The sequence below is a fragment of the Apteryx rowi genome, unplaced genomic scaffold, assembly GCF_003343035.1.
Source record: "Apteryx rowi isolate R43461 unplaced genomic scaffold, aptRow1 scaffold_322, whole genome shotgun sequence".
Taxonomy (NCBI): domain Eukaryota; kingdom Metazoa; phylum Chordata; class Aves; order Apterygiformes; family Apterygidae; genus Apteryx; species Apteryx rowi.
In genome coordinates, this window is record NW_020449664.1 from 301,297 (window position 1) to 325,014 (window position 23,718).

A 23,718-nucleotide genomic window follows, 5' to 3' on the forward strand; every position below is an offset into this window, starting at 1 on the left:
AATGTAGGATTATTATTTGCTCTGAGGAGTTTTTGACTTTATTTTTTTGAAGGAATGCCATTTGCGGCTGTTCATTAGAATGATAACTTGAAGCAGCTTTCAAAGCAGTGTTCCTCACTGTAGTGTGTCTAGTGGAACTTATTTCCTTTCAGTTGCAGATTTGATAATTAGTATATATTGTATTGTGTAAATGCACTTCTGGAAAAAAGTGAAGAGTCTTGAAAATTGAAAATACATTCTGAGTTCCTGGATGTAAAAGTTGTGACACTAGTATACTGGAATAATGTAAAATCTGTTTACAAAGGCAGAGGCAATGCATTTTTGTAACTCCAGTTATGAATCTGTTAAGATGGGGAAGTTAAGTTGAATAGTCTTAATAGTTGTTTAGTTGCTGCCTATGAATTCAGTGCTGAATTATGATACTCAGACTGCATTGTCTGGGTGAGTATAGAAAAATGACGTGACTGTAGTTTGGCATCCATGCATTTGATGGGACTTGGTGTTGTTTCACAGCAGTTTGAGCCTTTCTGGCACAGGCTCTCTTCCAGACACCTGGTGAGGTGGTTCGGGCATTAAACCCTCAAAACCAAACAGCCCTCCACCTGTACTGCTTACTCTTTTGCTGGGTTTGTTTCCTGCCTGTTTAGCACCCTAAGCTGGTGCACCAAAGGCCCAGGGAGCAGCAGTGCTTGTGCAAGGGAAGGAACACGCAATGTGAATTTAGATTGGCTTGAGCTGTTGTAGAACTGTGATTCAAACACACTTGCTTTAGTCAGGGCAAATAACTAATACAGAATTAAATTACTTTATACATGTTTTTAGGCACAAGGGTCCCTTCCTCTTGTTCTGAAAAATCTAAGGCACTACATGTGTTGTTGAACAAATAGATGGAAACCACTGACAATCCTGTTTTTGCAAATGACTGGAAAGATGAAAACTGAGGAGAAGAAACTGTGACCTTCCCTAGCTGCAAAACCTGAATCGTGGGAGATGCGTAAAAGATTATGGCAAGAAGAGTATGAAATGTACTGTACGCAAGAAAACACTTTGCTGTGAGGGGTGGTTGAACACTGGAGCAGGTTGACCAGAGAGGCTGTGGAGTCTCCATCCTCCATTCAAAACCCACTGGGACACAGTCCTGGGCAACCTGCTGTAGCTGACCCTGCTTGAGCAGAGGGGTTGGACCAGATAATCTCTGGAGGTCCCTGCCAACCTCAACTGTTCTGTGATTCTGTCATACAGAAGTRTCAATACCTTCCCTGTTTTGATAGTATCACTTTTAGATTGCCTGGTGTTCAACATTATCTTATATAACTGTGTATTTTCATTACAATTATTTCTTTTGTGCCTTGAGTCAGGGGCATGTTAAATTCTACATAGCATTTTTTCTTCTTTTGTGTGTTTTCTAGCAATAGATGTTGTCAGCCTTGGATTCCGTGTGATTTGGCAAAGAATGTCGTAGTTGCTGTGCTGACAATCTTCGTGCTGTCCCCAAATCCTCTCCCCATGGCCTACACACTGGTGTTATTTGTCACAATGTATCTAAAAAATTTAGCAAGTTTGATTTTTAGCATTGCAGAATATGAGCAAGTGTTGGTTTTTCAGTTCACTATAGACTTTGTATATTAAAACTCAAAATTTAAATTCTGTTTGAGCAGGGTGAGTTTAATCTGCTTGATGTTTAGTTACCAGGCATAGTCCTGTGTGTAGACCAGATATAGTGCTAGTGACTATATTTAACCTTGGATAGAGGTTTGTAGTAATTAGTTCCTACTTTTGACCTGAACTTTTCTGGTCCATTTGTAAAGAACACAAGGTGGACTGCTGCTCAGTAAAGAGGGAAGGAGACTCCATATTCTGTAATGGCCACAGGAGTAGCAGTGCATGGATTCTGATCATGAAACTTTGCACCAGTTCAACAAGTGTTGGTCTGGGATTGTATTACTGAAGTGCAATTATAGCTCACTTCATTGCATTATTTCCTGGTGGAGTTTAATTTAATTTTTGTTATGTAAAGGGTAGTATAAAGACATATGGTTTTCTAGAATAAGAACTGGGATAAAAAGGATGATTCTCAAGAATGTCTTGTGCCTATGTTGAGGAGACTTGGATCCAGAATGATGGCTGTCTCACTTCTCGAGAACGTTTATCCGGTATGTCAAACCAGTGATGAATTAGCAGGTTGTCAGGATCGAGGCTTTCAGATGTGTCTGAAGACTTTTGGTTGTGGATGATTTGAGACGTCATAGCATGCTCTGAATTTTAGAGGATATTTATGTAACTTCTTTGGACAGTTGTAACTCAGGCAACTTAAGTTGTCAGTCAAAACTTGTGATGCTTCAAATCATCAAATCTTGCTGCTGGTAAGTACYGATAGTGTAAGCCTATATGAGGTAAGTGTGCTGTTATGTGTTAATTTGGCAACTTTTCTCAGCCTGTTTAGTTATTGAGTGGATTGACAGATTCTTACAACAGATTATAGCTGACACACCGCATTGGTTTGGGAGTATAATGAGAAGTAAATTACACTGGCAGTAGATGAAAATTGGTTGAAGTGAGTGTCCCCTGCCTTATAAATCACTAGGCTTTACTCTGACACTTTAAATATTATTAATGCTAGGAAAGAAATGGTAGGACAATGTTTGGGGCTTTCCAGGCTAGTGCAAGTGGTTGATTGTTGGTCCTAGCTTCTTTCTAGCCAACACTTTTGACAATAAAATACTGTCCTTGATTTCCTCTGTGCTGCGGTTCTGGTGCCTTTTTGGCTGATTGGCTGCTTATTGCCATAAATACTTTATCCTCCACTACGTAATCTTCGACTTGCATTTAGTTCTCTGATTATGCCTGACCCTGCAGATGGCTACATGTGGATAGTGACTTCTAAGGGCTTTATTGTCTCATTCAAAAAAAAAAAAAAGTGCAACACAGGATGAAGTCACTACTTTGAGTTTTGAAAAGATTTAATCCAAGCTCTGTCACCATAATGTGCCGTTTTTATATATGGGTGAGCTTCTCTGAAAGACTCCACAGTGCTTGGCTAAGAGTTTAAAATAGTACCTGATCTCGGTTACTTCTGTTATTACGAGTATCATTGCATGTATCTCATGATTTGCATATCATTTTGCAAGTGTCCAAATGGAGAGGAAAATACTTTTGCACAGTCTGCCTGGAACTGAATTTATAAAGAATGTGCTTTAAACTGATTCTTGCTGGTAGTGTGTGTGTGTATGTTTAAGAACTTAATTTTAGAGGCTAGGAACAGAGTTCAGCGTTGAGGTAGAGAACAGCAGGTTGCTCTCTCTTACAGTTAGGATGGAAAATGAAATCCAGGGAGAGCAGAAAAAAGCAGATATTTTAGTCTCTTAAAAAATCAGGGTCTATGCCTACACTAATTATTTAGAGGAATTCTTCCACTGTTATAATCGGAGAAGTACCATAATATTAAAATGTTGATCTAAGAGATTAAAGAAGTTGCTGACTCTTTAAACAGCATTTCATACTCTGAAGGCGACTAAAGGGCGATGGTAAAATAACTGTTGTTGGACTCTATACAATACTGTGGCTGCCGAAATACTGACAATACAGAAAATTACCCTAAAGATAAGATCTAAGATGTCTGTTTTGCTATCTGTGAGCAATATTGAAACCAAAGCAGACTTTTGTATAAGACACAAGGTAATGTTCATTCATGTTTAAAGAAATATGAAGAGACGGCCCTGTGAAGTGAATAAGAACACTACTTCAATAAAATACTGGCTCTTATGGTGTAAATTAGCCTGTGAAAATGCAGAAAGATGCATTTGTTCTTGTTTCAGCTTTTTCCAAAACTGGCATCAATTAATTTGAATTCAGTAGCTACAGTGTTCAGACTTTAGAAAGACATGAACCTTTGTTTCAAAACATATGTGAAGGATGATGATGGATCAGTTTGTTTTTTGTATACAAATAAAATTCTGGTTCTAAGAGTTTTGTGAATTTTTACTTTATTTCCGTAAAGATTTTCTCAATTTCCGTAAAGTTTTAAGTGCTCTGAAAAGGTACAGGAAGTCAGATTCTCCTCTGAAAATGAGGTGAAGTGGCAATGAAAGCTGGAGGGGGAGGATTCTATATAAATGTTTACAGCATATTTTCTGGAAAGATAGCACCGTGCATAATATTTAATATATACTAATAAATACCAAATCATCCATTAACTTACTTACAGTTAGTTTGTGTAAGCTGTCATGTTTATTTACTTTTACAACTGGTGTCTGTGGGAATATTTAACTTCCCATATTACGATTGAGTCTCAGCAGAATTGATGGCTAGATTTTTTTCGTTTCATTGGAAAATGAGGAAGTGAAAAAGACGGAACGTCGTGAAGCGACCCAAGGATGCTTGTAGGATAGCAGCAGGATGGGGCTTTTGTGGACTAAAATTAGTCAAACGTGGGGTAATAATCTTGGTTATTTGAAGCTTGTCTCGACTGTGCAGTCCTAGCTGAGGGCTGATGTGGTACCTTTGACCAGCAGAATAATGTCAAGGAGTCTTTTGGTCTTAGAGGCTGTAAATTAACTTCCAAATAGGATACACTAAGTATCAAGCCACAGCTTTGTCATACTGTCTTGACATCTGCATGCCTCTGGAGCAGTGCAGATACTAGAGCTGATGGCAAAAGCTATGGCTGACTTATCCTATTTTGTGGAGAGTGAACTCTTGGACAGTGTTCTAGAAGACGGTAAATGCCTTGAGTTTCCCCCATCTTTTGGAAATATTAAATTAGGTTTTGAGGGTTTTTTTGTTAGTCTCATTAACAGTTTTACATCTATTATACCCTTTTATCCCTGAGTACCTGTCATCTTTGTCTTGAGAGAACTAAGGTTAGGAAATAGTTGATGCTCTTAAAATAAATTTAAAAAATCAGGAATTCAGTGTAGGTGTGTGATAGTATTAAACTTTTGAAAGGGCAAGCCTCTGAACTGTCTTAAACAAGGCTGGCTCCTATCAGAGGTGCTGAACTGCATATATATAGGATGGGCTGGAACTATATAGTACCTATAGCCTCTGTTTTTTCCATTATTACACAGGTTATCTTGACATATGCTACCCAAAGTAATAGAAAGGTGGATGTAATACATTGTGCAGCACTTCAGTAAGTCTGTTCTTTAAGTGGAAATTTTATGAAAAGGGAGGAGGTAGTCAAAGAGCAGGGATTTCTTCTGACATTTTTCATGACTTGCTAAAGCATAAACATTCTTTCAAAGGTATCACAGGGCTTTATATAGTGGATTTTAGTCTACTTGTTAATGTACTTGCTTCTCTTAGTTATCTGAGTGGGTTCCATGAAAAGGCTTTAGAATATCTCTTGGAACCCTGCTGTCCTTAAGAGACTGTAAGGAGAAGCAGTGTCTCTGGTAGGAAGATATACTGGACTTGCAGAAAACTTGAAGAGAAGCCTACAGAAAAATTGCAACACACCTTGATTTTGCAGTGATTTAAAACTTAAGCTTTATACAAACTGGACTTTCATTCTTGACTGATATTTTAATTTGCATCTTTGAGTTAAGTTTGGAAGCATCTCATTCCATATGAAAGACATAGCTATTATTAGTTATTTTGGATATTTGGAAATAAATACCATCTTGTCAAAGGAAGTGTTATAATGGATTGAGTATGTAGCTGTGAATTAGCAAACTCTTGAATTCCTTTAGCTTTTGCTCACYCTAAGACTTTGAGCAAGTTACTTGGGCATTTTGCCAACATTCTTTCCATGATGTGAAAGTATCTCCCTGTTTCTGCCTTGTTTTTTCTAATGGCTACATGAGAAGTTTGGCTCATGTATGACTACTCTGAAGCTGGAAATCATTAAGTACAGATAAATATTAGCTTTATCAGCCTCTGATTCTCTGTATAATAACTTCATTAGTGGTTTGCGTAACTAGGAGTACTCCATACATGCTTACAAAATAGGTAATGAAGACAAAGTAATAACACCACATATTCAGTTTGCCAGGGAGGCAACCTGTAAGTTAAGTGTTACATTAATGATGTTTGTCCCTTGGAACTTTTTGCAATGGTACCATGGCTTTCCTGTGACAAAATTTGAAAGCAGATTCTGTATCTTTGCAAATCAGGGTGCAGGGGAGCATAGGAATTGCTAGAATTCATCTGACTAGAGCTGTTTGTGTCTTGTCTCTGGCAGTGACATGTAGCACATCTTTTCATTGTGGAATTAAAGAGCCTAACTTAAAAAAACAAGGCAACCACTCCTTCCCAGCCCCCAAATCCCCACCAACCCTCCCTGCCATCAGTTGATTGCTGCAACTGAGCAGGTGGCTTTTCCTGTGCATTGTGGGGATTTATGTTTATTCTTTCAAAGTTTTTCAGTCTGCCTCTTTAAACTGCCCAAAGTTTCATTATCCATTTAAACCAGAGATCTGTAGATGACAATGGATTCTGTTGATTAGATTGTCCTTCCAAATACTCAGGTTCCTATTGATTATTTTTAGGCAGGTTGCCTTGCTATTGCGTATTTTCATTGTGCACACTGTGCATTGGGATGTGCATGCCGGAGCTGTGAAGAATAGCAGCATGTCTAGCACAGTAGCATCTACAAACATTTGCTTTCCAAAAATCAAGAATGTGCTCTTGAAGTAAGGAAGGTGGTCAGCTCAAATGTAACTCAGTTCAACACTACATCTTGTTTTTATTTTTCCTAGAAATTGCAAAGTTGTATCTTACTGTTGGATTACAGTTGCACTCCTAACCCATAATTAGGCATTTATGTGAAGTGATGTGGTTTTTCCGAAGGTGAAAGCTCCTGTTACATCAGTAAGACTTGTGGTTGCTCTGCATTCCGTGAAAGTCACACATGCTTAGTTAGTTCACTTGTGGAACCTAGGAATGCTTCTGTCTCCGTATAGAAGATGGGTGTTTTGGGTGTTTTTTTCCTCCCCATAATTGCTAATAGTTATGTATACACCTTACTATTTTATCTGTACTGTAGTGAATCATAGTATAGTCTATTTGGAGTATATTTTAGAACTTTATATCCTAAGTTAGATTGCATTTGCTCTAASATCCATGAATACATGGAGTGTGTTTGACCAACTGGCTTTATTCTCTCTATCCTATTTCAGTAAATAACCTAAGATGTTAGCTGTTATTTTGAGGTGGACGATTGTTCTGTTAGACTGAGACATTTTTGTGTTTGGCATAGAAACTGGTGCATGTTTTGACTTCAAAACTGAACTTCTTTACAGGTATACTATCCTGAATTTTTGAACATGTAGTGGAGCTGATTAACATGCAGTGAGTTTAGCAAGGAATTTAAAATCACTAGGAGAGAAGGTAGAAACTCTGTCCTTTATCTACTTTTTCTGTAGTATCTCATGTTTTTTTTCAAATTGGTGCTCAGATTAAAAAAAAAAATTACATGTCTCAAAAGAGAATGAGACAAAGGTAAGCAGTGTAAGTGTTGAGAATGCAAGAAAGTAATTAACCACATTATCCAAATCTGTTTTTCCATTGTGCTGAAATACAGTAGATCCCATTGTCTGGCAACTCTTATCTGGAAATCCTTTCAGTAACTATTTTAATTAAAATTAATTGGAGAAATTTAAGAAAATTTGAGATGGAATAGCAATCACAGAACGGTTGAGGTTGGAAAGGACCTCTGGAGATCTAGTCCAACTCCCCTGCTCCAGCAGGGTCACCTAAAGCACATTGCTCATGACCATGTCCAGAGGGCTTTTGAAAGTCTCCAAGGATGGAGACTCCGCAGCCTCTCCAGACAACCTGTTCCAGTGCTCAGTCACCCTCACAGATAAAGAATTTTTTCCTTTTGTTCAGACAGAACTTCCTGTGGTTCAGTTTGTGCCCGTTGCCTCTCATCCTATCACTGGGCACCACTGAAAATAGTCTGGCCTTGTCCWCTTGACACCCTCCCTTCAGATACTTGTACACGTTGATAAGATCCCCTCTCAGCCTTCTCTTCTCCAGGCTGAACAGTCCCAGCTCTCTCAGCCTTTCCTCACATGACAGATGCTTCAGTCCCTTCATCATCTTAGTAGCCCTTTGCTGGATTTGCTCCAGTAGCTCCATGTCTCTCTTGCATTGGGGAGCCCAGAACTGGACACAGTACTCCAGGTGTGGCCTCACCAGGGCTGAGTAGAGGGGCAGGATCACCTCCCTCGACCTGCTGGCAACACTCTTCCTGATGCACCCCAGGAGACCATTGGCCGCCTTGGCCACAAGGGCGCATTGCTGGCTCATGGTCAACTTGTCCACCAGGACTCCCAGGTCCTTCTCTGCAGAGCTGCTTTCCAGCAGGTCAACCCCCAACCTGTACTGGCGCATGGGGTTATTCCTCCCCAGGTGCAGGACCCTGCACTTGCCTTTGTTGAACTTCATGAGGTTCCTCTCCGCCCACCTCTCCAGCCTGTCCAGGTCCCTCTGAATGGCAGCACAGCCCTCTGGKGTATCGGCCACTCCTCCCAGTTTTGTATCATCAGCAAACTTGCTGAGGGTGCACTCTGTGCCTTCAGCCAGGTCATAAAAAATGTTAAGATGACAGATTTAAATGTGAGGCCAGTGTCAGTCACTTAGAATTTTGGAGAATAACTCTTACTTTTGTTCGAATTGGACTAGAAGGACTCATACAGGCTTGCTTCATTATTCCATAATCTGGGAAGGCCATTTCAGTTAGACGCGACTTGATCATGGCCTTAAGACATACTGCTTTGAAATACGCTTTTCTGAAAGAACAAGATGGTTATTTGTTGCTGTTCTTCAGAGGTCTTGCTATACAGATTCAGTGTTGAGTAAAGAATTCGGGGGATGGCTCTGTATGCAAAATGTTAGCTATTCTACTGATTATCTTTATGTAGATTATGTACGTTTATAAACACATACCTGTTTTTTGGACTCACTGAGCAACATCCTTGCTTGTTGTGTTTAAAAATTAAGCATGCGCCTAAATCCTAACAGAACTGGGGCTGAAGTAATATGAAATTTTCTTATAGAGTCATGTAGTGAAGCAGGGTTTATCTCGACCACAGGCACCACAAAAAAAGTGGCGCAGGATTTCCATAGTACTTCTACATAGTAATTGCACTATCAGACTTGCGTTAAAGTGATTATCCAGAGCTTTTCTTCTCACCCTTTGATTTTAAGTAGAAATACACTGAAAATCCGCACCTACAAATTAATTTTCAAAACGGAGTTTGACTTTTAAGGGGATCTGTAGGAGCAAAAATCTTAGCTTTTTCCCATGTTCTGCCTCAAAGTATTTTTGCTTTTTTCAAAATATCTGACCTATATGATGATTTTTTTTGAAAAACRCTCAATCTGTTTTCAGAACATCGTTTGAATTGTTGGGCTTCAAGATATGACTTTAATTTAAGGCTGCACTGATTTTGGTTCAGTTTATCTTTTAATAATAATATTTAGAAGACATTGTAGGACAAATTCTGGGAATATGAAAGGCATTAAATTTACCCACCTTAAATAAACATAGTTAAGTTTTATGTGCTCTGTTAATTGATATTGGCTTGAGGTTTAGGTGATTATTATATCTCCAGTTAAGTAATTACTGATAAGTAGATGAGAAAATATATTGCTCTTTCTAGTAGTCCTCTCTGTGTTGCACGATCTTGTCTTCTCTGGATTCTGACACTATCCTTTGCCAGGTTGTTTAGATATGTAGAGTAYTTTCCCTAATGATGTGAGTATACATTTGGGTGGAGGGGGGGAGAGAGGGAGATAGTATGGGAACGCTCTTATTCAATGTAGAACTGATTGCTATTTTTTGTTTGGTTGTATACCCGCTGTACAAAAGGAGGATCTGGAGTAGGAGAAAGCTCTTGTTAGAACCCAGCTCCACAATTGCAAGAGGATTTTAAGCAAGCGAAGCCAAGCTTATTTCTGTTACATGTTTCCTCGATGTGAATCATCTTTTGAAATCACTGTAAACCTATTTCTGGACTTGAGTGTCTTGCTGCCTCCTTAAAGTGATAGGGGCCCCAGATTGAATGCGAAATACGTGTATTGTTGTTGCGATTATTCTTGGAACAAGTGAAAATGACCTTTAGGTTTCCTTGACAACCTAGAACTTTCTTTTAAAGTGATGTCAAGAAAACAAACGTGTTCTTGAATGAAGTACAAATTTCACGGCTGAGGGCTATGAAGTGGAGGGACTGTTAACCCATATGCTGCCACAGTTTGAAATAAAGGTTCATGTTTGTCCGATACTACAGTATGGCTAGGGTAATTAAAAGGAGTATATCTGATTTGCTAGTGGTGATGACTTTGCAAAGAATGTTAGTCACCTGCTTTCTTGTTCAAACTTTTCTTTGAGCTAAAGGTTATGTGCAAGTTTGTTTAGGAAAAGAAATAATCTTTGACCCTTGGTGACCTTTGGCTAATAATAACTTATTATTATTATTTTTTTTCCAGGATAGGAAGCTTGAGAGAGAATTCACACTGGATGAAAACAATTTTCTGAAGCTGGGTATATTCCAGGAACTGTAACCCAAATGTTTCTCTGTCCGTGGAGTAGATTTCACTTTTGAAGTAACTTCTACTGAAGGTATGCACATCTAACTCCCTTCCAAGCTCAGTAGTCACATCATGCATTGTATTGCTATGCAATAGGTTCAGGTGTTTGCTGGTGCGATTGTTCTTGATATTTGATACATAGAGGTATTTGAGAGGGAAGTGTCCTATCAGTGAGATTAAGACCTAGCTGCATACAGCTGAGAAGCTCAGTTCCTCTGCTGTCCCTGGGCCTAGAGTCTAGGCATGGTATGTTAATCAGGTTACTCTCTAAAACCAGGTTTAACTAATAAGTGCCTCTCTAAACTTAAACTGCAATTTAATGTACAGAGTTGATGGGAAGAAGATGAAACTTAAGATTTTTTTTTTTTCCTGGTGGCTGACTATACTTTTGTCTTGGGAACTGCTTGTGCCTATTTAAAGAAGTAACAACATGGAAATGACACAGAATGAGTTTTGTCATTGGTGCAGGGAAAGTGAATAAGCAGTGATTACTTGCTATTTTTTATGACATGAGAAATTGGAAGCATGCAACAAAACTATCAGGCAAGCAATTTAAARCAAACAAAAGGAAGTACACTGCATGCAGTGTGTGATTAAACTGAGGACTCGCTGCCTCAGGGTTACTTAGAAGCAGGAAGTATAAGCAGGCTCACAAAGAGGCTGAATAGAATACTGGGTGTATAGGTCTGCTGTGACTTAAATGAGATGGTCTTGGTGTAAACTTTGTCTCAAGCCTCTGACACTTTGGAAGTTGGGGGATGTACTGGGACAGAATGGACCTTTTCTCTTTTTTTCTAAGTACCTGTGACGGGCTAATGTGAGATAGGATTTTAGGCTAGATGCATCTTTTGTCTGGCCTATATTCTCATGTTGCGAGTTATGTATAAGAGCTGTGAAACCTTTCCCAGACTTAATTTCATTTTGTTGCTTGTGGAAAAGCTACAATGACAGCAATAAAAGCAGTGGAACTGACTGACTCAGTCACTTTTCCTATTGGTAATTCAGTTTGAAAAGCTTTCTTAATGCTTCAAAGGCAAGAGATTTCTCAAATAGGAAGGCCTTCCRGAGTGAATAGGGTATGAATGAGGCCAGTTTCCTCTAGAAATTTACTCAACCCACTGAACCATTTTGTTGCAGAAAAGTGCAGGTGTGCGGGTGAGCTGTAAATAGAGGCGCTGTGCTGCCGTAACTGGTTATTGTTCTGTTGCATGTAAAACCTGATGGTTTGAAAATGATGAAAATTGTTCTGGAAACCATTTAGGAACTGGAGCACGTGGATGGTACCAAGAYGCTTGTGGTTATCTATGCCAGTGAAACCTGTAGAAATGGAAAATAGTAGTCAGCAATAGCAATGTAGCCTAATCTAGCAGATTAGTCATTCTTAAGATCCAGCCAGCTCAGTACTCTCCGTTACTAGCTCCTGCTAGAGTTATACTTGGGGGAAGTTTAGAACAATATTCAGAGATGGCCCTCCTATTTTCTGACAATCATCAGGTTACTGATTTTTCTGAACCAGCAGTCACTGTAAAGTTTTTGATGGCCCTTTATAAATCTTTCCTATGAACTGGTCTAACCAGTTCAGTTTTTGAGCTCAGCTGAACCTGTGGCTTCCGTATGCTTCTGTGGTAGTAAGTTCCATCTGCTTCTTTTTGCCTGCTTTTCAGTTGGCGGCTTGATTAAATTTATTAGATGCCCCCATTCTTGCATTTATAGGAAGCTTAATAACTTGCTCCTTAATAACATTCATGTTACATTACATAAAATGACTTCATGTTATGTTATCTACCGTAGGAAGCTGTACTTGTTGTAGTTCTGAGCCGTCTCTTTGGAGAGGAGCTCATCAGACCAGCTGTACTTGTTCTAGCTCTACCCTGTCTCTTTTAAGAGAAGCTAACCAGACCAGCACTCAAGATGTGGACACATGATAGTCACAAAATGATGTAATGCCTTCTGTTTACTTGCCTATTCTTTTTTTGTAATAACTTCTGACATTACTTTTACCTCTTTGGCTGCTGCTCTGTGTTGGGATCCTTGAACAGAGGCTCAGATCTTTTCCAAATGGTTGTAACAAACAGCATCTGGTTTATTTGTATGTTAAAATGTCACGTTCCTTCAAAAGGATTGCCATGCATCACAGGCAGGCTGCTTGTTTGCTTCATCCCGGCTGCYGCGCACAGGCCAGGCGAAACCCTCCGGAAGGAGGGGAGATGGCCCCTTCCTGGGAGCCACTGAGCACGCTGGGGGGGGAGGGGGGGGAGCTCCCAGGATGGGGGTGGGAGAGCAGAAGCACGAGTGCGTGAAAGTTCAGCAAGAAGAACTTGCAGCGCAGTAGAGCGTGGGAGACGTCAGAGATGAGCAAGGGGCAGATGAGCAGCCTGGCTTCAGAGCTGATGGAGAACGAGAGGCTTCCTGAGGACCCAGGAGAGACTGCAAACATTGACTGAACCCAGAAAGCTCCCCAGTGAGGCTGACCTGAGTCTAGAGGAAAGGACTCGCCAGCTGGAACATAGCAGAGAGGGGACACTGCTTATCCCCTGCTTGTGTCCCTTTTCGAAAGGAAAATTCACTTGATATGATGCAGTTGCTGCTCAGAGAACATTGTTGGTAGTGTTTGTAAGCCCTGGTAGTGGGGTGTTTTTTTGGGGGGTGCCCATTATAAAGAAAAGATTTGAGCGTCTCTGTCCAAAACTGCTGAATGGCCATAGGTCCCCAGTCAGAGTGATGTTAACTAACTTAGAGGTCCTTGTTCAGTGGTGGGCTTTCTTCCATGTTTAGTACTTTGCATTTTTCGGTACTGAATTAAATCTGTCATTTTATTGTCCAGCTGCTTATTAATGCGAAATCATTCTGCAGCTGTTCATGTCAGCTTTGGTTAGGTTTAAGCTAAGTATTTTTGTATCACTAGTAAATGTTGCTAGCTTGCTATTCATCTTTCTTCTGAGATTGCTACATTGAACAGCACAAGTTACTTTGGGAACTTACTTGCTACTTTTTTTCTATGTACTCTTCTTTTTTCTTTCTTATGTTTTAAGCAGTTGCAATTCATAAGAAACGGAGTGTTTCTTTAAAGTTATTTGGGGAAGACCCTGCAAAATATTTTTGTGGAAATTAGGATGAACCATCAATCTTGTTGTCCTTGTGCGTACCTCTGAGTCCTTCAAAAATCCAAGTTTGTGAGGCCTAGTTTTCTCCTATAAAAGGTCCTGATACTTCATTATACACGGTATATCTGTATGTTTTTGTTACTGTGTTACAGTTTGCTTAAGCCAGTTTTAGATTTCAAGCTGACCAGGTTAAATAAAGTAATACTTCATTCCCTGGAATTAGTTGTTCAGCAACTGCATTTTAAAGCTTTAGAGCCCTTGAGTGAAGACCAGCTTGTCCCAGTGATTTGTTGTCCTCTGATTTACTGACATGTTCTAAAACTTTCTGTATTGATAATTTTGTTAGAGACTCTAGATTCCCCCCCCCCACACACACACACCCCCGGCTTGAGGAAGCTTTAGTACAGTTCCCTTTACCTCCTCTATAATGAGCGTAAATCATTATAAATTGAGCAAAAAAGGCAAAAAAAAAAAAAAAAAGCATAAAATAACCTTAATCCATATGAGGAATCCATGCCTTGTRAGACTAAAAAAATGACTGAAATAATTGAGAATGGAGGAAAAAACCTTCAGCGACGACATAACTACTGTAGTTATGCTTGTCCTTAGTATTTCCCTTACAGAAATGATGCTACAGCAAAGTCAGAAGTATTCAATGAATACTTTCTTTTAGAAAGAAGTAGGATAATATACTTCTCTCATCATGCCCTGTGTTTCCACTTCGTTACTAAGTGGAAAATGTTAAATGTTTTATCAGGAATAGGCTTAATTACCAGGATTCACCCCCCCCCTTTTTTTTTTTAGTTTCCCCCTAGTTTGCAGGAGGAGTTGCCTGTGGTGAATTCCAGCCCTCTAATGTTCCTTTTTACTGATCTTGGAGTACTGAGAGCACTGAACAAATGGACAAAATAATGCAAATACAGAATTTGGATCAGGCTCATTCACCCAAAGTTTTATGGGAAATAGGAGATGAAGTATATTTTTTATGGTAGCCAAAGAAATGTTAAGGAAATGTTGCAAGATTTTGTAGGTTTTGTGATACCTATAAATACTACCTTTGGTTGGTGAATTTTAACCATCTTTTAATTTTGCGGACTTCTCCTGATTCTTTTCCTAGGAAAAGCAGAGGTTTCTCCATGAAACCTAAGGGATCTCAGAAGAAGGCTTTGTGAAAGAACTGCCTACCCCTCCCCCCCAAAAAAAAAACACAACCCCCCCCCCCGTTAACTAAAACCCAGGGCACAGAGTGAAAATCACTGGTAAATAAGGTGAAGTGAGACAAAAGAGGTAAAAATGTAGTTATTAAAGGCCTCGGAGATGAGCAAGGAGACTTTTGACATTCTGCTTTTGTGAAGAATGACTTTGAAACAAACATGAGCTCYGTGGAAGGAACGTAGGGCTGACTTGAATGCACTGAAGGGAGAGAACTGCTATGACAAAGCTGTTATAAACGAGGCTTAAAGATAAACTTACTTAGTTTCAAAGCTAGAACCTGAAAAATAAAGTTGCCACAACTAATCTGTTTACCATTTAAAACTACTAAACACTTGTATTCTGTTCAGTTTTCATCCTTTCCCGTTACCCATCTGCTTAGTAGCCTGCTTTTTTTTTTTAATACTCCCTAGAGCACAGATAATCTTCCCTTAATGTCTGGAAAGCACCTACTGTTCTCAAAAGCAGTTCATTATCGTAAATGTATAAAATCAATGTCCTGTACAAAATGTTCTGAACCTGGCATGTTTCTCACTGTGAATTGTAATATGGAGTGGGTTTTTTTAAGTGTGGTATGTCAGATCTTTCGCCTTTAGTGAAGTGACATTTATTCTATCAACTTAAAGCATATTTAGTCTTCAAAAAGACTTATTTTTGGAACACCAAGCAAGAGCAGAAGAAAACTAACAAATTGAAGGACTAAATTCTGAACTTTATTTTGACACCAAGGTGGATCGTCATACATAGGCTGCAAAGCACATTATAAATTGTATACAAGGCTGTTTCTCTCTACTACTTGCCTTGMGATCTGTAACTTAGCCCCTAACCAATACAAGATGGTCAAATCCTCTTCTCTTGCTCTATAGCTGTCTTTCAATAAAAGTTTTCTAGAACTCTGTGGTATCAGTAATTTTGCAATCTTATGATATTAAAAATGCAGAGGGTGGAGGGGGAACATGCATACAGATTGAAAATATACCTAAATTATTTTGGGTATAAATTAAAATATCATTACAAGGAAAGCGTTTGGTAAGCTTGTTGCCCAAATAAAGTTACCTAAGGCTGGGTATCAAGTGTGCCAGTGTGATTGAATTAACTCCTTAAAAATAAGCAACTCGGGTCTCTAATTTTATACCACTCCAAGAAACTTGAAGGGAAAGCTGTGTGTGAACAGCACTGATCCTGTTTGTGATGTAATTTGGAGACATTCTGAAGGTGTTAAGGTCAGTATCAGTAGTTGCCTCACAGCTGATTAAAGCACTTGGGGAAACTAAGGCCTCAAGTTTCTTTCAAAATTGATTATGAACWGCATGTCTAACCAATTCTAAGGTAGAATCGTGTGATAGCCTTCTATCATCTCCTTCCACATTGCAGTCTGATCTATACTTCCATAAATACTTTTAATCACCACAACAAATGAACAGTCCTTATAGAACACAGCTGCATTTTCAAGCCTTCAGCACAGCCTAGGTTCTTGCTGGAACAGAAAGATCTTGAGCTCCTGCCTTTGCAGGATGTAAGCGGACTGTGTTGTCACTTGTTGCCTTTCCACTGCTGAAGAAAACCTGCAGATTGCACAAGTATYGTAACGGTTATAATGAGTATATTTCATTTTTTTTCACCACAAATATAAGGGCTAGAAACAGCTTTAGAATAAAAATATCAGGAGTTACCTTGAGCAGCAAGAATGAGAACTTTGATTCTAACACCTTTATACTCATTCTGATATAGCTTTTTATTTTTCTTGTCTGGGGAAGGAAAGTGAAACTTGAGAAGCTGTGTTACTTGGGTTGTTTTGAGTATCTGTACATTTTCTGTAAGCAGTCTGTTGGTACCTCAAACAAACCTCTTGAGAATAATGTTTCTTCTTACTGCATTCTTATGTGACGTACAATGTTCAGCCTGTGTCCCTTGGCTTTTCTGAGTTCTGTGGAAAGTGTCACCCAATGATTGTTCAAGATTAGAAGCCCAAGTCATCCTCACTTAAAGACARCGGTCAAATAGTCCAGCATTTGCAGACAAAGAGCAAGAGAAGTAAGATGATATATTGGTGGCAGAGTTTCCATACCTTTTCTTGATGATTATTTTTTTCCTATCTGTTTTGGCAACTGTTACTTCTTCCAGGAAGGTGTACGGGAGGTTGGTGATGACCATGCAATCCTAGGAAAGAGAATACGAGAACTCATACACCTGTATAGTTACACTGTATTGCTTTTCTGATCAGAAACGTTGATAATAAAGCTTGTTAGAATCTGATAGAGATGTGCAGCAAGCCTTCCCTGGAGTGAGGACCTAATCAAAGGTTAGTAAATTTTGAGTGCCCTTAGCAGACTTGAATACTTCTTAGTTGTTTTATATCTGGATAATTAAAGGTTATACATGAGATGATACCACATCAACGAGTGGTAAGGCCAAGAGGCAAAGAAGTGAAAAACCTTGTTCTCTTTAGAGAAGAGAGATGTTCAGCCTTTCTACAGATGTACTGTTAAACTAAGTGCACCTGGCTAAGTTTGACTTTCAAAACTCTCTCTGAGCACCACAACTCACTAAAAAGTTCTGCAGAAACATGACGAAAAGGTCAAGTTCCTGCTGGTGGTTGGACAGCTAGTTGTATGTATCTCCTTCATAAGGTTCCCTTGTCTTTGGTACCATGTAAGTGTAGGTAGTTTGGATATGGTAGCTTGTTGCATGTTGAACATGGTCACAATATTTTTCCTGTTGGTAGGTTTCTGGGGGTTCCAGGAGGCTATTGAGGACCTGCTATTATGAGGGCTGTGACCTCCTCAGCRAGAATGAATGAATGCACAAAGCATAAAAGGACATAAAGAGCAAACTGAGTTCTGTAAGAACATTCAGTAATTTGACAAGAGGAAACTATGCTGGCCACAGAATTATTCAACGCAGACAAGCTCTTCCCCCTTCTGTGACCAGCAGATAGGGTCCAGCCTTTGCGGAAGAGGCACTGGTTCAGGAGGGAGCCACTTCTGCTTTTGCCCTCATTCAGTTATGACTGTGCACCGTGAAGTTTGATAGCGACTGAGTTATTTGTGGTGAACAGAGTATATTTCATTTCCGAAGCTCTTATTTACTGACTTCCCTACGCAGGTATGTTTAATATGACCATTTCCAAAACCAGCTTTTGCAGTAGAAAGTAGAACATGCATCAACTTCAGAGAACTCTCCCATTCATGCTTGATGAAAGGGCCTGAAAGAGCCATGCCTTGTTAGATCATTCAGAAACTGCTTTAACCACCCCCAGCAAAACCTAAAACTAGAAAACACAACTCTATTTAATGCTTAACAGTAGCAAGCATTTGAAGTTGATAGTTAGCATCCAGCCTCCTTAGGCTGTTTTGTCTTGGAAGTTCGCAATTTTTTTTCTTCAGCATCAGATGCCAAAGTTGCCTCTAATTTGAATTGGTTGCAACCTATTGCTAGAGAAGGCAGAATACTTTTTCATGTGCCTGTTTCTGGGCTGCTCCCCGTCTTCGTCTGCCTCTCATTAGGTACAGTTACTTTGTATTCCTTAACTTTCAGTTAGTGGCTTCCAGTATTTAATGTTTCGTATTTAGGAGTTCCTCAAGTTTGAGTTAATGTTTCCTGTTTATGCTGTCTTTAAGGCTGTGGTGAAGGTTCACTGTGGTGAAACTTTATAAATCATGTATCATCAGAATCAGTTGTATTTACAGTTTATTAGGTTCATAATACTCAGGAACTCTCTAGCTGTCTCGGTTTCTCTCTCTTTTCCTGTTACTCATTAGGCATTCTTTCTTATCAGCTTTCTTATCTTTCTTATCTTAGTTTGGAAGGAGGTGAAGAAGCACTTTTTGAATTATAGAAGTTGAATTTATTTACTAATGCTAAAGAAAAAAGTTTTTTTTCCTCTCATTGTCGGTTTCCGGTTCTGCAAGGTTGTAACATCATTTAAGTATGTGGATTACTCTAGCTTGTACGGTTCCTACTGTAAGTCCTGTTAGATGAACTGCAGTTCGGTGATCAATGGTGCTTAAGTTTTTCACAGTAGCTCAGGTTCTTTATGCAGAGATCCGATTTCTCATTAGTGCTTCTGTTCAAACTCGCCATACCTTGTAGGGAACAAGTACCTTGCTAGTTATGATAGCTTACTTAAAGTGCAACAATTTTTAAAAAAATTAATTAGCTAATCACTGCAAAACAGGGACAGTTACTTTACTAGAGTTACAGTTTTATTTAAGTAATCATGAACATTTTTGTTACTCTGTTATAGGCATATTAGTCTGTTGTCTGACACAAAACAGAACATTCATTAGGGCATAACTTTCTCCTCATTCTGAACATTTTTTCAGCCTTTGTCGTGTGTTTTCAAGATGTTTCCATATGCTCCAGCAGTTATATTGTAGTAATAGCAGTTATACCGCAGCAGAAGGTTGTAGAAGAGTGTGTGCGCTTCGTGCAAAAGTACACGTACTGAAATCAGCGTGTGCATTATGTGCGTGTGTATGTGCACATATGTATATGTTATCCTGCTGCTTCCACAAACCGGGTAGTTGGGAGTCATCCAGAACTCCCCTCCTCTGCCTCGTTGGTGTCTGTGTGTGGATAGTGGCGTGCTGTTGCCCCATTTGCTGTGAACGTCCTGCTGTTACATAAGTTGACATTTGGATGGAAAGTTCTTCCGGACCATCCAAGTCCGCAAAGTCTGGAGTTCCACCTCAAGAAATGCCCTAGAGCTAAGAGCTGTTCGTCCAGCCTTTGCCGTGCTTTCTGAGGCTCCGTAGGTCAGACGTTGCGGGCAGTATTACGACAGGGAATTACCTCACCTGTGGCTGATTAGGGGCCTGCCGGGACAATTCCTCTGGCTCCCTCGTTATCGGTTCACTCCACTGATGCTAAAGCAGCATATGGTGCTTTTGTGGTGCTAGTCCAGTTTCAGGTTTGCAGTTGTTAGGTGGATTACAAAACCTAGGTTGATAGCTTGAACACCTGCTTGGGCATAACTGTCAGTTGGTTTCAATATACCGTGAACAATCATTTCCAAATCTCTATTGCTGCATTTTATTGAGTAGCCTGTAAAATCACTGTAACTAAAAGAGCTGGTTTTTTGGGTGGTGGAGTGGGGCTCTTCTTGCATATGCTTCAGGTAAAGCGGTGGGAGAGTGAAGAAAAGAGAGAAGAGGGAAGAGAGAAGAGAGTTGGCTCCTTTCCTAAGGGCAGCCTGTTAGGGTGTTTCMTACAGATTAGACAGCTTTTCCTATAGATGCATAAAAGGTTTTGAAAACCTGTTGAATTGGCACGTTTGTAATGGTTTTGAATGTGGAAAGTAAGATTTACATGTTTATTCCATATATATATTTAGATTAACAATGCCCCAAACCTTCCTACTTTAAGCCCTTTAATGTCAGCTTTTCTCTTGGTGAATTTATAACTAACTACAGTTAATTATAAATCTCTGAAGAAATGTTTGAAATGAACACACTACACAACCAAATAACATTACTTTCATAAAATGTCATAAAGTTTGGCAATTCAGATGTCTCTCAGTGACTGAGAAATTCAGTTGTTTATTTTCAGTTGGCTGAATGGACCGATGTGCAGAAGCTCTTGCTTATTGCTATAATGCTAATATATATTTTTTAAGTTTCAAAATATTTTTGATTTAAACAGCTCAAATTAGAATCTGCTTCTCTTTCTGCCACATTTTATGCTAATTTCGCTTGGGAAACTAGTTCCCAAAAGATTAGGGTGAGACTAAACTAATTAATACGACAGTTTGGAAAATTTTTAGGAAATGGCAATGGTTGGGCCCTATGGGAAATTTCGGTAAGCTTTTTTTGGACAATTTTTTTCCAATATTGTATTTCTGTACTTGGGCCTACCATAAATAAAGCCTATAGCYTGATATTCCTAAGTGGCTTTACAATAAACTTGTTGGTGCAAGTTTGGCTAGAAACATTTGATACCTGATATGTAAAAGRAACTTTGTAAGTGTGCAGTGGTTTTCTAGCTGTGATATTTGATGAGGACCTTAGCTCTGTTTCCACTGGGGTCAGGACCATATACTTTTCGCATATGGTATATGTGATCTCTGTCTCAGAATGCTGAAGGTCTAGTTTGAAAGCAAAGCCAGCTAGTAAATGAGACATACAGGAGAACCGAGAGAAGAGAAAGCTGGTTGTAAAGGGGTTGTACTTAACRTGGTTTGATGGTTCATAGCTTGAATGTTCTGTTTATTGTCTAGTCTTGAAACACCAGTACGTTTGAATAGGGCGGTATCGTGGGCTTTGTCATATCAGCAGTGCTGTGTCACAAAAGACATGCTTGCAATGATTGTTTTTCATTTTTTCTAAATCTCTGAGATGAATAAGGAGTTTGGAAAAAAAAAAAAAAAAAAAAAACCCTGATTTTGAAATAAAGTGAAGCTCTCTGAAACAGAAGGGTTATCTGTGACAGATTTTGAAGCTCTAAATGCCACTCTAGAGAGTTTGCTATCAAATATTCAAGGTAACAGATCTATTCCAAGAAAAAAGTAGACAATTTGATAAGGAAATCATTTTTCTTTTAAATTCTTAGACACACGCGCACACACACACACACACACACGCACACACACATATGAAGGATCCTTAAATGGAGAAGCTGAGCTAGGGTAGGGAATGCATACCAGTAATTTAATTGGTAAAAATTAGTGTGTTTCATTTAATGTGTTTCATTTAGTAATTACTATAAGTCCTTCAGTTTTCCAAAATCCTGGGGGTTTAGTGGGAAAGTTATACTGAAATTTAAACATATGTAATCAGAAAATTTGGGTACTTAGCCTTTTAACTTGTCCTGGTAATGACAACGGTAACTGGAAAGCAGAGCACTTAAATGYTAATGCTTTCTCCAGCTTTATAAAAAACACTTTATCCTTCAAACTAAGCTTAGCGTGAGGATGTGGGTCCACGTTCCTTTTGTGTTAGCAGCAGATGCAGTAAGATGCCCCGCAGACTTTTCCTGCTGCTTTGGTTGCGCTAGTTCAGCACTCGGTGGGGCCTCGTTCCGACCTCTTGAAATAGCCTGGTTAAAAAAAGCAACCGCCCCCCTCCTTCAGTAAACCTTCCTGGAAAAAAAAGTGTCTGTTTTTGTTTGTTTCCAGAAAGGGTCATTTCACAATTTTGTCTTTAGATGTAGCTATGTAAGCAATGCAACTGGCAGAAGATCAGGTGTCGTAACAWTTTTGGATGCTGAGGGAAAACAAAAAAGAATGGTTCAAGCGAGCGGTCCTGCTGCYGCTGAAGTAGTAGTGTGGGTTAGGTAAAAGCATGGTGACCCTGTTGTATAAAATTACTCCCTTAAATGTTTTGGGAATGTAGAAGTTTCATATCTCACAAACAATTATTTCCTTTTTTAAGATATATTTTAGCTCAACAGAGTTGTTATACAGAACTTACTTTTATTTTGCTTGAACTATGCTTATCGTCATTGTCAATGGGAAATAAGAGTTACTCCCTTATTTTCTTTAGTGTTAATGACTTTATTTCTCGAAACAGTCTTTGGTCTCTGTAGCCTGCAGCAGGATGCTGTTGCTTCAGGGTCTCATATTTCACCTGATCTTCTGTGTCTCATCTAGAGCCAAGGATGCGCTGCCTCCTTGTGCACTGGCTCTTCTTGCACAGGGCTCCTTTTCTTTCAGAAGCTGTTTTGCTGTTCATTAGACTTGTGTAAATGTTGTAGAGCCATGGATTCTGAGTGAGGGTGAGATAATGTCTGAGGAAGAACTTAGTCTGAAGCACTTAATAGGAGCTAGAAATGAAAGACTGTACACAAATTCTCGGATAATGAAATGACTTAGCTGCTTTTTGAAGTACAGCCATCTATTGATGAGGAATTAAAGCTACTTTATACTTTATGAAGACACTGAAAGCATTACTAGGAAAGAAGGAAGAGGTGGATTAAACCTTCTTGCTCCCTATAGGTAACAGTTAAAGATATGGCAATGAAAAATGAAATAAAGTTCAATAATTTAAATTGTACCAAACTAGTATGAGCTCTTCTTTCTGATACTTTAAGCAAAAGAAACTTACTAAATCTTGTTTCTTTGTGGGCATTGTTAAGATATTTGGTATGACTGTCATAACTTAAGATTGTGGAAGGTCATAATTGGTTAAAGAATTGTAGTGGATTAGCCAGTTCCCTAGGYGAGATGTTAAAAGAAAGAATTCTAAGAGAAAATATTAAGCTAGATGGACACCACTGGAAGACTTTCTTAAGAATCAGTCAGGACATTATCTGGTTTTGATACGGTTAATGACTGTTGTAAATGTTGAAGTTTATTGGGGAAGTTAACTGAAAAAGCATAATTAGTATATAAAGAGAAGAAACAGGATAACGAAAAGGAAGGAAAGGGCTAGAGGTAGAAATGGGATGAAAATCAGTAATAAAAAGTGCAGTTCTCCATACTTAGTAAAAGTTGGTCGACGGGGAACCTTCATACTATTCTGCGTGGCAGCAGGGGAGCCTTGTCTGGTACGCAGTGTACAGCTCTGGTCRCTCACCGACGACTGCTGCAAAGCGCAGCAGGTACCTAGAGGGGCTGTAAGAGTGGACCAGGTCTGAGAGCGCTCTCTTAGAGCAGGGAAGTCCTGTAAGTGCTTCCAAGTGGACTTAGAGGGGACGAAAAATATAGCTGGGGCAATGCGGACCCCTGATTATGAAAGGTACCTTATYGTGGTTTTGTGGGACCAGAATCCAGCTCAAGTGAGTCTTTATTAGTCTGTCTTTTTTTAATATATGCAGCGTATCACTTTTATCACTTTTGTAAAGAACTGCATCAAAATCTTTTATATTTAGTTGTTTCTATGTGAAACTTCCTGTGAAGGAGARTGATGATGGGGAGGGTCTGCTTTCA

General features: G+C 39.2%; 1 protein-coding gene across 5 annotated transcripts in view; it reads left to right on the forward strand.

Annotated features, from left to right (window-relative positions):
* The first annotated feature begins 10,434 nt into the window (after window positions 1–10,434).
* Window positions 10,435–23,718, forward strand: part of PPP6R2 (protein phosphatase 6 regulatory subunit 2) — an 85,456-nt gene continuing 72,172 nt past the window's right edge. For all 5 annotated transcript variants that reach the window (XR_003254404.1, XR_003254405.1, XM_026071148.1 and 2 more), the window contains exon 1: window positions 10,435–10,567. The gene's annotated coding sequence lies outside the window, so the exon portion shown is untranslated. The remainder of the gene's footprint in view (window positions 10,568–23,718) is intronic.